We start from the raw sequence: 14,021 nt of genomic DNA on the forward strand, positions 1-14,021 counted from the left end.
GTAGAAAGAATGCTATCTGTCAGGAATCCTCAGTATATTTGCTCATTTACAAATTTTCTGGATTGTGAAGGTAAAGGTAAAGGGACCCCTGACCGTTAGGTCCAGTCGTGAACGATTCTGGGGTTGCGGTGCTCATCTCGCTTTATTGGCCGAGGGAGCCGGCGTACAGCTTCAGGGTCATGTGGCCAGCATGACTAAGCCGCTTCTGGCGAACCAGAGCAGTGCACGGAAACGCCGTTTACCTTCCCGCTGGAGCGGTACTTATTTATCTATTTGCACTTTGACGTGCTTTCGAACTGCTAGGTTGGCAGGAGCAGGGACCGAGCAACGGGAGCTCACCCCGTTGCAGGGATTCGAACTGCCGACCTTCTGATCGGCAAGCCCTAAGCTCTGTGGTTTAGACCACAGCGCCACCAAATGTGCGTTTATTTCACTCGTTTCCAGAAGTTCATAACCTAAGGGATCCTACAACCAGATTTTAATATGTATTTTTAGTTCTTGTCATGATTCAGTTCTTGCATTTATTTTTTCTTTGCAACTCTGCTAATAGAGATAACCAAATATGTGACCATGAGCTCAAGTCATTTTCAATTAAAAGAGCTATTTATATTCTATGTGAAAATAACGTGGGCTTCAGAAGTGTTTGATTTCCATCAGAACTTCTCATCTGTTTGTCATTTAAAGTTCAGGCCACTTTCCATATTTCTATCAAATGCTTGCCTCACATGGAAGTCTGACAAAAAGAGTCTGGAGAATAACTTTTTTTTTTTTGAAGTTATAAGTAATCCAGTACTTGCCTGAAATTGACTGGACTCGGCAATAATGTACGAGCTAACAAATGAAGCCGAGGGACGTGTAATGTTCAGCTGGAGTTGGAGCACATGTTGCGGATGCTGCCGAAAATGTTCTCCTCATGGTGAGTTACCCCTTCTCTGTAGGAAACATTTTAAAGTACTCAGCATGTGACTGGTCCTCATTATAATGTGAGTCTCCATGCTGCTCTCCCTCTAGTTGCCAGGAATGCAGAACAGGGGGCACTGGAGATAGGATAATGGATGCTTGAGGTGATGCAAACTTTACTCCTGGGATGGGGAATCACTCACCACAGAGATGCCATATTTTGGCTCTGTATGCTCTAGCTCAGGCATCCCCAACCTTTGGCCCTCCAATTTTTTTTTTATAACCTTACATTGCCACCACATATGATAAAATGTACCTTCCATTTCTTTACATTTCTAACACTTATTTCCTCTTGTTTTATACATTTTTGCTAATTTAACTGGTGTTAAATATCACCTATACATCATTTTCATATAATTCTCTTTAAGTAATGTACACGCCGTAAATTTTATATCATTCTTCCATAATCTTTCTCAGTCTACTATCATAATATTATGCCCCACATCTACATGACCTCTTCATCCTTAGTGTCGCATTCCAACAATTTATTGTCCATTTTTAATAACAATTTATTATCTTCTATTACTTCTCTCAGGAAATTTGAAATTTCATAATTAAATCCTTTCTTTCCATCCTCTTTGAATATATCATTCAACTGGAAATATTGTAACCAGGCTGTTACTTTTCCTCTTATTTCTTGAAATTCCTTCAATTTTAATTGGTTATCCTTTTCTATTAACAGCTCTCTGTATGTTGCCCAATTAGGATTCATATTAATTCCCCCCCCCCACAGATATTGCTTCCAGTGGGGAAAGCCACCACGGTGTTTTTTGTTCTAACAAGTCTTTATATTTTCCCCACACTTTAAAAATCACATTTATTACTATATGGTTCTGGAAACTTTTATATACTTTTGCCTTAAGATACCATAAACATGCATGCCGTCCAAATCTATTATCACATGCTTCTAAATTCAGCAAATCTGTATTTTTCAATATTACCCAATGCTGGATCCAGCATATGCAAGAAGCTTCATAATATAATTTTAAATCTGGTAGGGAGATGCCCCCTCTTTCTTTAAGATCTGTTAATAATTTATATTTTATCCTTGGTTTCTTTCCTCGCCAGATAAATCTTGAAATGTCCTTCTGCCATTCTTTGAAACAACTCATCTGTAGAAGTTTGGAGATTGAGTGGGTGGGGCTGATGTGCACAGGGAACATGGGGTGAGTGCATGCACCCCACTTCCCCTACCCAGAGTTTGAACATTAGTGAATATACTTCACACTGCAATCCTATGAACCAGTTGCAATCCTATGGGACTGAGTCATATTGAACTCAGTGGTACTTTTGAATAAATCTGCATAGGATCATGTAGGAACAAGCCAAATTTAGTAACTTTCACAGCCTTCTCCCTATCGTCATATGTGGGAAATTGTTATTCAAATTTTACAATAGGTATCAGACTCAGTGGCATAGCGAGGGTGGGGCGTTTGGGGGTGGGGCTCCCCGGGTTCCAGCCTGGGGAGGGTGACACTCTGTACCACCCCCCTCCATGAGTACGACTCCCAAGCCGCCGCCTGGCAGCCCTTCTGCGCAAGCAGCCACCGTAAGGAAGGGGTGCCGGGCGGCAGCTTGGGAGTCTGGGCGAATTGTGCCTGTCTGCAGCAGCCCACAGGACTGCACATGTGCGGACATGCACAGTCTGCCCAGGCTGCGCTCTGTAGCGCATGCGTCATGACGCATATGCTACGGAGCAATGCCCCACCCCCGGGGGGGTGCCACTTGGCTTGCCACCCCCGGCAGCCAAGAGGCTTGGTACGCCTCTGATCAGACTTACCTTATGGCCTTGAGCTGGACCAGTGAAAACTAGTTGTGCTAGATGGCCTTGAGCTGGACCAGTGAATCTAGTTGTGCTAGATTCCCCACCCCCCCATTTACATCTGTTTTTCCCCTTAATTTTTTTTAATCTCTGCATTTTGCAGAACTTGTCCAGATTATACCCCTTACATGTCCTGATGGTGATATTGCTCATTCCTGCAAATATCAGCTGCATTTTATAATCCTGTTTAGACTAGCCTAATTTGGCATGGGGATAAGTAACTGCTCCCACCTCCCTCCCACTATGTCTCCTTGACCTTGCTCGAAGTAGAAGGACTGCTGTTATAACAGAACCAGATGTTTATGTCAATGCAGAAAGCTGCAGCTCCTTCAAGCTGCATTGGATTTGTGCTGGACTGAAATAGGAACTGCTGCATATGTGTTCTGATTCTGCATTTCCAGGAGAGGGCCTTTAAAAATAGTCCCAGATTATGATCTGGGTTGGATGCTGTGTAGATAGTTAGCATAGCTAAGGCTCAGCCACTGAACTACCACCGCCAATGTGCAGGGGGGAGGGAGGTCATAGAGGTGCAGTCTGAGGCTGCTTGGAAGTGTATCTTAGGTATCCCAACGGCTCAGTCATAACACCCATACCTTGGCTCAGAATGCTGTAGATTCAAGTTTCATTCAAGGAATTGGGCCACTCCTGTACTCCGCGCAGAGGGCAGAGTAAAAATAAATGTTGTGAACTGCCAGGGCAATTGATCAGACAGCCTGTACCTTCTCCAGCCAAAACCCTGTCATTTTCAGCAATGCCTCCGGCAGACTGGTGGGACCTCTTTGTGTGCAGCTTCCGCCGTTGCACTAGATAGCGATTTGTAGCACACATCCAATGAATAGGGGAGATATTTAATTTGAACTCTGCTTTGCGGTACTTAGGGCGATGAAAGCAGAGGTAACCATGCACCAAAGGCTTAGAAATGGGAGAATCAAAAACTTTCTGTCTGCTCTTGTTTCCTGAAAGTGTGAGTGGAGGAAAGATCAGTTAACATAAAGCATAAAATACAGGTGAAACTCAAAAAATTAGAATATTGTGGGAAAGTCCATTTATGTAAGCAATTGATTTCATTAGCTACTGGAGTTTAATATATGAGATAGACTCATGGCATGCAAAGCGAGATATGTCAAGCCTTTGCTTGTTATAATTGTGATGATTGTGGTGTACAGTTGATGAAAACCCCAGTGTTGAGATTGTTAATTTGGGGTTCTCATCAGCTGTACACCATAATCATCACAATTATAACAAATAAAGGCTTGACATATCTCGCTTTGCATGTCATGAGTCTATCTCATATATTAGTTTCACCTTTTAAGTTGAATTACTGAAAGAAATGAACCTTTCAACGATATTCTAATTTTTCGAGTTTCACCTGTATAACAGCATATGGAAAGAGACACAGAACCACATAACCAGAGAATTGTAGAGTTGGAAGGGTCCCTTAGGGTCATCTAGTCCAAGCCTGGCAATGCAGGAAGCCTTGACGGACGCCCATCCAGCCTTTGCTTAACATCCTCCAAGGAAGGAGAGTTCACCACCTCTCATGGGAGTTTGTTTCACTGTTGAACAGCTCTTACTGCCAAAAAGTTCTCTCCTTCCTTGTAACTTGAAGCCATTGGTTCGGTCCTACCCTCCTGAGCAGGAGAAAACAAGTTTGCTCCATCTTCCATGGGACAGCCCTTCAGATATTTGAAAATGGCTATCCCATCTCCTCTCAGTCTCCTCTTATCCAAGCTAAACAGACCCAGCTCCATCATGCGTTCCTCACAAGGCTTGGTTTCCAGACCCTTGATTACCTTGGTTGCCCTCCTCTGCACATGTCTCAAGTGTCAATATCCTTCTTAAATAGTGGTGCCCAAAACTGGACGCAGTATTCCAGGTGTGCCCTCACCGAGGCAGAAGTGACCTGTGACATTTCCTACCAATTTATAGTGGGGTGGGTGGGGAACTTTTGGTCCTACAGATCTTCCTTCCTTCCTTCCTTCCTTCCTTCCTTCCTTCCTTCCTTCCTTCCTTCCTTCCTTCCTTTATAGGCTCTTCTGCCCTGTAGGATCCCAGGGCAGGTATGTTGGGTTCCAGCTCAACATCAGCCCCCACCCCATTGTGGACCATGGCCGGGGCGATGAGAACAACACCCAGAGGACCACACAGGTCCCCCCTCCTGCTTTACTGCATGATTTCCCCGAATCCTCATGGATATCAGAGACTCTACTTTATCTCAGGCAGAGTTTACAGGCTGTCCAAATATGGCTTGGCTTTAATATATTAGCAAGCTAACCCAATGTGAACAAGGACAAATATTGAAGTAGACAAATGACAAACAAGTGGAAGAACAGAAAACCTTACTGAATACTCTGCAAGCATTTACCATTCCAGGAATCCTGTCTGATAAACAGAACTATATCGGTCGATGGAGAGTTGTAATTAATTACCTTTGACATTGATAAATTTCTTGCAGGGTCTTCTGTTAATCTGCTGGTGCGTCTGTATCTAGACCTTCCATTCCTCCCATCCAACATTAACAATCTATTTGTAGACTTGGCTGTATAATTAAACATTTAATCTGCAAAGAGAGTGGTTCTTCAGAAAATGTGAACTCTGTTCCTGAACCCACGCTAGGCTTTTTCAGACATGACATAAGAAAATTTGTTCATATTTGCTTGCTGCTTCTGGCTCTTCAGATAATCTTGTATATTACATTTCAAGCGCATGTAGATAATTTAATTTAAAATTTTCCCTAACTGTCCATATAGAAGAAAGCTAAACCTATATGAGCGTAATTAGAATTATTTATAATACTATAAAAATTTAACTGAATCAGAATTACTGGAAAATGTGATTTTCAAAAAACAATAAAGGCTATATTTTTCAGTAATTGAATTAAGTTAAACCATCAATTACATTTCTGCATTTGCCTCATTCTGTTATCTTTGCTCTGCTTGGTATAATGTCGGGTACTTTAGCTTTTATAAAGTTACGATTAATTATCCCATTTAGAATAAACATTTATTTCAACTTATTTAGAGTACAGATCAGATTTATGCCAAAACATAGCTGAAGTTAAGGCTCTAGACATATTTCCAGACTTTAGGTTCAGGGTCATGTCCTGCTTAACATGTAACACTTTGCCCAGAGAGTGAGTTGGTTGAAATCCCCCCTTCACCCATGAAACTCACTGGGTGACCTTGATTCATATAGGGGTGTAGCAAGGGGGGGGCATAGGGGGCGGTCCGCCCCATTTTCCAAAATGGAGGGGGGTGACAAATTATCAAGGAACAATTACTGCCCTACTAGGGAGGCTCATAAGAAACTTTTTTGGGGGAAATGCCTGCTCCGAAGGTCTTATCTTACTATACTAGGGATTATATAGCTATATATGAAATTTCATGCATATCGGTTAATATCTTGACCCTCCTCCACCAAAATAGCTGTTCACTTGGCTGTTTTCCTATGTCGTGAAGGCTGAAATTTCAGTTCAGTGGAGCACTTATTGTTCCCAACCCTAACCCTGTGGAAAGCCATCTAATTAGACTTTAATTTGATTTTGAGATGTCTTTAGGAGGTAATTTAATTATTGTTTGATTTTATACCAATGTTATGTATCTGATGTTAGCCACCCTGAGCCCGACTTCAGCCGGGGAGGGCGGGATATAAATAAAAGTTTATTATTATTATTACTTGTTATTATTCCTTTGTAAGAAAATATGAAATAACATAAAACCATTTTTGTGGGGGGTGGCGGGGCGGGAATCAATGGGGGGGTGACAATAAATTTTCTGCACTGGGTACCACCTGACCTTCCTACGCCTCTGGATTCAGATACTTTACATGGGTCACTTTCAGAAGCCTTCCTTATCAAAGATCTATCCTGATTCATTTGCACAAGGTTTGTGGGTAGATTCAATAACTTTGTTTCTCTTGAACATTTATTCTGATTTGTTTGCGGAGAGGTTGCACCAAGCAAATGTTATCCCACAACTATCTGAAGCATTGTCCCATCACTTTCCTTACTCGGAGAAATTCCGGTTTTCTGGTTGGGGTTTGTTGTGCAAGAGCACAAATCAGCTTCAATTGTGCAAACCTGACAGTAGTGATTGAATTCCCTTTGAAAGCAGCAACAGTGCTACTGACAGCTCGTAATGGGAAGATACCTTCATTGCAACAGTGCAACAGTTTGAATTTGGTAAGATGTGATAAATCATTTTTCGAGAAGTTGAAATATAGCACAACTCATCAGTGTCTCGTCCAAAACAAAAACAACTCTCTGCCCCCAGGAGCGATTCCAGACAGTTGGGGTTGGTATTCCTTCTGCAGACGTTTTATGCCCAGAAATCATTGGCATCAAAATGCCAACCCACCCCTCTTTTTGGGAAATCTGACATTCAAAAGCACACACACACACACACACACAACCCCCTTTTGCCTATAGACAATATTAAGCCACTCTCTGAAAGTACTTTATGTATGACATAAGTTGGCTGAGATAGAGTGATTTTCTAGAGTTGTACAGGCTGACACTGGGCTTTCCACACAAAAACCCAGAATACCATATATACCAAGCTACACTACAGCATTCTTTGCTTAAATCAAAATAATTTAACTGATTGATTGGTATGTTCTGCACTTCTATCCCACAAGCGTACCCAATAGTCCTTTACAGCCTTTATACTATGGGTAGGCAAACTAAGGCCCGGGGGCCGGATGTGGCCCAATCGCCTTCTAAATCCGGCCCACGGACGGTCCGGGAATCAGCATGTTTTTACATGAGTAGAATGTGTGCTTTTATTTAAAACGCATCTCTGGGTTATTTGTGGGGCATAGGAATTTGTTCATTATTTTTTTTTCAAAATATAGTCCGGCCCCCCACAAGGTCTGAGGGACAGTGGACCGCCCCCCTGCTGAAAAAGTTTGCTGACCCCCCTGCTTTATACAAACATGCAGAGGAGGAGAAATGTTATTGCATGCATCCACACGCCACACATTCATTGTAAGTTCTGAAAGAGACATCCTAGAAGACTCCTTCCATGCAATGGGGAACCTTGCTTCCTCAGGGTCTGATAGGGGTTTCCCTAACCTAAAGGAAGATGATGAGGGTGTTAGGCTGTACGTAATGATCCTCTGGATGAACATTTGTCAGGCGGGATGGTGACAAGGAGGCCGACATGCAAGGGCTGGAATGCAACGCTAGTCACCAAGTGGCCTCATCTTCAATCTGATCCCTGCCTCACCCCTGATTAATTGCAGGAGCTGTTCACACAACCAAATTCCCGCCTCCGGTGGCTCCTGCGCTGCTTTCCCAAAGGGTCAAGGAAAGCAGAGCAGTTAATCCCTCAGAATTATCCTATGCGGCCTTATCAAATGATGATCACGTGAGGAGACTTCTTGCGCTCGCCAGCAACTCTGTCTCCCTTGCTGAAATATTGATGTGCAGAGAGGGCTTATCATTCTTGCGGACTGTCCTTCAAACATGCCTGCCGATGGGTCTGTTCATGCGTCTGGTACTTTTCCAGGCCTGTGTGGGAGAGGAGCATGCTTCCTTCTTTCTTTCCCGCCTTGTAAGCTAGACTCTTGTAAGCAACGGATGCAGCCGAATTATTATGCCCAGTGACAAGCGGCGCTGAACATAAACGGATAACACGGGCCCAAGGCACGGCTTCCTCTGCAAAAGGCTGTTTGTAGTTCAGTCTCCTTTAAGTCAGTGTTTTTCAACCTTTTTTGGGCAAAGGCACACTTGTTTCATGAAAAAAATCACGAGGCACACCACCATTAGAAAATGTTAAAAAATTTAACTCTGTGCCTATATTGACTATATATAAAGTAATTCTCTTGAATAGGAATCAAATAAACAAATTTTTCCCACGGCACACCAGGCAACATCTCGCGGCACACTAGTGTGCCGCGGAACAGTGGTTGAAAAACACTGCTTTAAGTTAGCAGGCAGAGAACGTTTGGAGGCCCTGGCCCTGGATGCTAACAGTGGCTGCAAAACTCTTTAGAACAAGCAGCAATATCTTAGATAAGACTGTCTAGACAGCAGATCCAAGAACTGGCAAAGGGACAGAAATGGCGGGGGGGGGGGGAGGAGGAGGAGAAAGAGAAAACGCCTCTGAAGAAACAGGAAGGCTTCTTGTTTCCAGAAGCTCGGCTACAAGGACTTCGCTTCTTTCTTCTGAATATGCTTTCCGGCTTATAAAGAGATTATCAGCTTCCATTAAAATAAAAAAGGTTCTAGTCCTCATTGTTGAGCCAAGAAAAGCTATGGAAGCTGGGGAAATGATTTTGGGGAAGAAGTTGGGTAGAGACTTTGAGTGATCAAAAGGCATTATGCATGATTCGTGCTCCCTATTTGCTTTACAGTTCCTTGATCCTTGCTTTTCGCTTCCACCGTCCTTAGTGTAATTAGAAATAATCGCTACAATCCTATGCATGCTTCTGCGCTTTTAAGGCACAGCTTAAGGCACTTTCCCATTTTAAGGCACATCTCTACACTTTCCCATTCAGTGTCTGAATGCTTCCTCCCTGCTGCTTTCCCCGTGACTCTTTAATGCTCTCGGCAATGTGCAGAAAACCCAAATTGCCATTTGTTCTGATTCAGTGTTAAAGGCCGCCTTCAGGTGTCTTCTAAAAGTCTGCTAGTTGTTTTTCTCTTTGACATCTGGTGGGAGGGTGTTCCACAGGGCAGGCGCCACTACCGAGAAGGCCCTCTGCCTGGTTCCCTGTAACTTGGCTTCTCGCTGTGAGGAACCGCCAGAAGGCCCTCGGCGCTGGATCTCAGTGTCTGGGTTGAACAATGGGGGTGGAGACCAGGGCCGTCTCGTCCATTGGGACTGGTGGTGGGGTGCACCAGGGTGCTGGCCCCACAGGGGCGCCCCCACGAGCCCGCCGACATACCGGGCGCCCCCTCCCCAACCCGCCCCCACGGGCGGGTGGGCGGGCAGGTGCTCGTGCACTGGCGGCACAGCCGCTGCCGCCCATGCTGCTCCCCGGCCGCCCAGCCCCGTCTTTGAGAGCAGCGAGCGGGGCGGGAGCCGCACGGCCCCGCCGACAGCCTCCCCCCGCCCCCACGGGCGGCCGGGTGCATGCGCCGCCCGCGCTCTCCCCCGGACACCCCAGACGCATGGGGGCGCCGGAAGGATCGCCGTGCCACGGCGGCAGATGTGCCTGAGACGGCCCTGGTGGAGACCCTCCTTCAGGTATATAGGACTGAGGCCGTTTAGGGCTTTATAGGTCAGCACCAACACTTTGAATTGTGCTCGGAAACGTACAGGGAGCCACTGCAGATCTCTCAGGTTGAGCTTAGGCCAGGCTTCCTCAACCTCGGCCCTCCAGATGTTTTGAGACTACACTTCCCATCATCCCTGACCACTGGTCCTGCTAGTTAGGGATCATGGGAGTTGTAGGCTAAAAACATCTGGAGGGCCGAGGAGGTTGAGGAAGCCTGGCTTAGGCCATGGTCTCTGTGAAAACGGACCCTCCCCAACCTGGAGCACCTTCTTTCCCTTGGAAAATATTGTAGCAGCTTTGGGGGGGGGGGTGGCGGCTGGGTTTTCACCAGGAGTTTAGGATTCCTTAGTTCAGAATTTGGATATTTTCTGGAGCGAAATGCAAACACGTCTCTGCCAACATCTGAAAACCCTAAAGAGCTAGAATTAGTTTGTTCTGTTGGCAGGGCCGCTAGTCTATAATCTGGATGCTGCCAATGAATCTAGATGTGTTTTAAATATTTGCTGTAATGGAAAACAAACAGACAAACAAACAAATGTATGTTGAGAACAAAAAAGGTCCATGTTGCTTATAGGTTAAGAGTTAATCTGGACCTACCCCCCACCTTTTGGTTTATTTTCTTAATTAACTTGTAGCCAATCTCTAAATGACTGATCTCCATTTAAGCTTCCACTCCCCCCCCCCCTTATCCTTTTGCTGTTGCTGCTTATCTCAATTTCAAAATACCCCTTTCAATCTGTTAGAGGCAGGCACAGTTGCTGGCTGAAGTTACGGTAACTGCTAATTTTCTTCCAGCCTATCTTAACAGCCAACAAGCGTTCCTTGGGAAAGTCCATTAGGGGAAGGGGGGGGATGGAATTGTGGTTGGAATAAAACTAACTGGAATATACCACATATCAAATAACAAGGTGATAGGTGAGGGTTGGTTGTTCCCCCGCCCCTAAAGAGCTTTGAAACCTGAAAGATTTGTGGTGGCTCCAGGAGATAAGAACTGGCATGCTCACACCTGGCCCTGGCCCTATGTGATTTCCCAGACAGGGAACATCTCTCTTAGAGCGGCTCTTCCTTGTACGAGAGGCATTTGGTTCTGCATTATTAGCAATCGCCCTTTGCATATTAGCATTCACCTGCTGCTAGTATACATTCCAGAAACACTGGCCCAGAGCCTGGAATTCCCCGGAGGACTCAAAAGAGAACTCCAAAAGTGGCGGTGGTTTTTGCTAATTACCAAAGCCAACTGTTGTCTGGCTGGCCAGCCCCATCTTAACACGTCTCCCTTCCTTTTAATTCTGGTGCTAGCTGAGCATGCTGTTATTATGCTAATAAGCGCTGGCCCTGCCACACGACGACATATGTGAGATGTGCTGTTTTCCCTAATTGCTTCATTCTAGTCTTATTGGCCTGTGTGCAATATTTATAGGCTCGTTCCCCCCCCCCCCACTGCAGAAAGGTCAGCTGCACATAATTGCAATAGGCACATAACAAAGAAAGTGATACTGCCTAGTGGGCCTGAACATGGCACCAGGGCGGGGAGCCGGTTGGATTCCCAGAGCTGCCTCCGAAACGTGCCCACGGTGTGAGCTTATCAAAGGTTGAGGACTCCCCTTTTTTTTACCTGTATGCAGTGGTCAAGGGGCAAAACCCAGGAGGCTTCTCCCGGCCCACCTGAAAGCAAATGGTGGAGCACATGGAAGACCACAGTCTGCGCCAGGATTCTTATTGCTCAGCTCTCTTGGCTTTTGTTGGTATAGCCTGACAGTTAATGGGGCTTGCTTAATGGGCGTTGGTGGGCACTGGGCAGTTCAGTCTTCGCTGTGCTTGGAACGCAGGTCAACACCCTTCTGCCAAGGTAGAACCTGGTCTGGAAAAACCTGCCAAGGCAGAATTAGGTTGTTATGTACTCAGCTAGGATAAGAGTCAAGAGTCAGCGTTGGTTCCAAATGTCCTTTATTATTAACAACGGAACAAGAATAACCCATGCTGCGTGTGAGCCTGCCCAAGCCAGACTGACTCGCTCCCGCCCAAAACTGTGTTCAGAGAAAGAAGAGTCCTTAGTTAGCTTGTTTCTGATAGGAGTGTTCGCCCTCCTAGCTCTTCTGTAATTGGCTAGGTCACACCAGGAGGCGGACCCTGTAAGGTGGTTGAACAGCTCCTATTGGTCCCCATACATAACACAGGTAAAACAGTTTGAAACAAAAAAGGATTTGGAGATAGGAGGGTGCTGAGGCTGTTTTAAAGCAAGTCCCGTGGCAGCGGTGGGTCAAAATTTGGCCCACAAGGCTGCCCCTCACAAGTCACACCCAGCTTCCAAACCAAGCCCTTCCTACCCATGGGTACAGCCAGGATTTATGTTCGTGGGGGGCAGGACACCCACTTGTCACCATCTTCTGTCTGGCTCTGTCCAGCGGATTCAGAATGATATGTCTCAACAAAAGTTGTTTTAAATTACTTGCTTTTGAGCCCCAAAGCTCAGAAAAATCTTTGTGTGTTACCTGGAAAGCAATTTGGAGAGGCAAGGGGCTGTGTACCCAGGATACACTTAAAACATGTTTTATCCCCCAAATAATCCTGGGAATTGTAGTTTGTTAGGGGTGCTGGGAATTGAAGTTCTGTGGCTGCAGTTTCCAGCATTCCTGGGGGGAGAAAATGTGCTTTAATGTACGTGCATGGTGTTATGTACTGAGTTGAATAGGATCCAAACTGCAGCAGTCTGATTGGTCCTAGAACAATAGGATTGAGATTGCAGCAGTCTGACTGGTCCCAGAACAATAGGATTGAGATTGCAGCAGTCTGATTGGTCCCAGAACAATAGGATTGAGATTGCAGCAGTCTGATTGGTCCACAGGAACCAATCAGGTGGAAGTGAATCTGCACTCTGATTGGCATACAGGAGTATCCTGGAATTAGCCAATCACGTGGGGCCCATTGTGTAAATAGTGTATATAAAGCAAACGTTTTGGGGGAACTACATTCCTCACTACTATGAGCTGAATAAAGAGCATGAAATTCACACTTGACTCCGAGTATATTTCACATGGGATCATAGCTGTCAACTTTTCCCTTTTCTTGCGAGGAATCCTATTCAGAATAAGGGAATTTCCCTTAAAAAAGGGGAAAGGTTGGCAGCTATGCATGGGATCTGGCAGAGAGTTTGTTCTGGAAAAGTGCAAAAACACATTAAATCGATATTCAGTCACCCCAGCACAAATATTAAATATCACCCTCAGCTTTAGACTTTAAAATTGTTTTGCATGTCAGCACCAATACAATTTGAAGCGGCCAGTCTCTCCTTAACAAACTGGAAATGTGATTAGCTGCAGCAAAATGAAAAAAAAGACACTCTTCCTCCATTCCCAGTAAAAGAATAGCCACCCCTAGCTGGCATTTTCCTCAGCTGAAGAGAGATATGAGGATCAGGGCACTCAGGGCAGTGCAGAAGGATAGGGGAGCTGCAGAAATATGTGTGTGCGTTTGCTCAAAACTGGTCAGGGCTAATTAGTAAGTGTTAATTGTGACTCTGATGATTCAAATGGGTCCTTCCTGATTGGCTACATCTGCTCACACTGAGCTGTCTTCACATGAGCCAGATTATTGCGCTCTCTCTCTCTCTCTCTCTCTCTCTCTCTCTCTCTCTCTGTGTGTGTGTGTGTGTGTTTAGACCTTAATTCATAGCAAGGAACTCAGGATGCAAACCAGGAAATGGCTTTGTAGAGCCTGTCTGTATATTATTCATTACGATCTACACATATGCTTACAAAGGCAATTCAGAGCCATCACTCGTAATGAGCGTAGCAGAACATCTCAAAGAGGACCAAGTTCTTCCATGTTCTCAATAAAACTGCTAGCACATTGGCAAAGCTTTCAAATTGGAGTATGTATGCTTTCAAAGTGGAGGGGGGGAAGGAGTGTTGATAATCTTGCGCTGCAGGGGGTTGGACTAGATGACCCTCAGGAAACCTCCCGGTTCTATGATTCGATCTCTGAGATTAAATTTCATCTCATTTCACTTTTAATTTGT

This window comes from Lacerta agilis, chromosome 3 (assembly GCF_009819535.1).
Source record: "Lacerta agilis isolate rLacAgi1 chromosome 3, rLacAgi1.pri, whole genome shotgun sequence".
In the NCBI taxonomy this organism is placed as follows: domain Eukaryota; kingdom Metazoa; phylum Chordata; class Lepidosauria; order Squamata; family Lacertidae; genus Lacerta; species Lacerta agilis.